At 36.5% G+C, this 1,561-nt stretch overlaps 1 non-coding gene across 1 annotated transcript; it reads left to right on the top strand.

The window, feature by feature from the left end:
* The first annotated feature begins 226 nt into the window (after nucleotides 1-226).
* TRNAR-CCG (transfer RNA arginine (anticodon CCG)) lies at nucleotides 227-299 on the top strand. Its single transcript has one exon. It is a non-coding gene; the product is annotated as a tRNA-Arg (tRNA).
* The last annotated feature ends 1,262 nt before the right edge of the window (nucleotides 300-1,561 follow it).

The following is a 1,561-nucleotide window of genomic DNA, read 5'->3' as shown; positions in this document are numbered from 1 at the left end:
CAGAGAAAAGAAAGGGGATCCATTTCGAACCTGGCAAACCTAAAGTTTAAACGCATAACAGATCCATGCATTTGGACCTCTTGGCTCTAGACAACGCCTCATTCTGGTAAGGGAGGGATCGGACCCATGAGAGCCAGTAGCTGATAGCCTGACAAGTGGCACGACTGTACGGGCGTTCTTTGTTTATTTTAATAAATACAAAATAGCTAATCAAGTTAACACTCAGGACCGTGTGGCCTAATGGATAAGGCGCTCGCCTCCGGAGCGGGAGATTGTGGGTTCGAGTCCCATCACGGTCGTGTTTATCATCTTACCATTTCAAATAATTATTTTAGTTAAAGGCGAAATTTAAAATTTTTCTTTCCTATAATGAAAGAATGCATTTTTGATGTTTCAGAAAAAGCAGTTGGCTGAGACTTTCTCTATCCATTCACGAATCTTTACCCTTAACATACGTGTCATTGTGAAGCACCATTTCAATTAATTATTTTAGTTAAAGGCGAAATTTAAAATTTTTCTTCCTATAATGAAAGAATGCATTTTTGATGTTTCAGAAAAAGCAGTTGGCTGAGACTTTCTCTATCCATCCACCAATCTTTACCCTTAACATACGTGTCATTGTGAAGCATTCTGGGTTCAATGGGATTGGATTCCGTATGACCTTTGATCCTGATCCAACATATATATGTGTTTTTTTAATACGGATCTTAAGATAAGTTTCAAATGTGTAATGAGATCGGATTCAGACCTATGTGGTTGTCCTTTTTTGGGATTCCTAGCTGCATCAAGGTCTTTCTATTGGATCCATATTTGCATCTGGATTAAAACCAAATCATTTATAATCCATACATACAAACTGCAATTTTCTTGCCATATTTACCGGATCTAGTATTACCACATAAATTTTGGATCCAGATTCGACTCTACTTAGCAAGAAATTACCTGTCTGTTTTTTGGGGTAAATATCAGCAGAAAATAGATTTTATATTTTTATTTAACATTTTAAATTTTAAAAACTCTTTTGTAAATATTAATTAATTTTTTTTATTTTGTAAATTTAAAAATTTTGCCTTTTTGCCAAAAAAAGTGAGATTTATAAAAAAATTCAAAATAACGTGAGATTTTTGCTGCCGGTAGTTAAGAAAAAAATGTTTTTGCCACTATGTCTACCTTTTATCAGATCTCACTCACACCAGATTCGTCTTTGGATCAGTTACAATTCATCCCATATCTGATCCATTTTTACCCATCTGTGGCAAGTTGTCAGGGCCATCTGGTACGAGATAACTTCAAAGACTTTGGTGGACCCCTCTCCCTTTGTGATCCAGGCCAATTTATTTGTTCTCCCAGCGACACAAACCTGCATCGTGAATCTGGGTCTGGGTATGGATCTGTTGCTGCAGAGCTAAACAAAACAGGTTTAACTCTGTTTAGTTAGAAAATAGTGCAATATATTTTCATATGACTCAGATCTGTATTTAGATAATGGATTGGAAACCGACTGGACATTCAACCATGTCGGGGTTGGGTCTGGATCCACATCCGTGTAACTTCGATTTGA

The sequence above is a fragment of the Nuphar pumila genome, chromosome 6 (assembly GCF_984573655.1).
Source record: "Nuphar pumila chromosome 6, dmNupPumi1.hap1.1, whole genome shotgun sequence".
Classification (NCBI taxonomy): Eukaryota; Viridiplantae; Streptophyta; class Magnoliopsida; order Nymphaeales; family Nymphaeaceae; genus Nuphar; species Nuphar pumila.
Note: the sequence above shows the minus strand (reverse complement) of the source record. Positions and strands in the feature narration are given on the sequence as shown.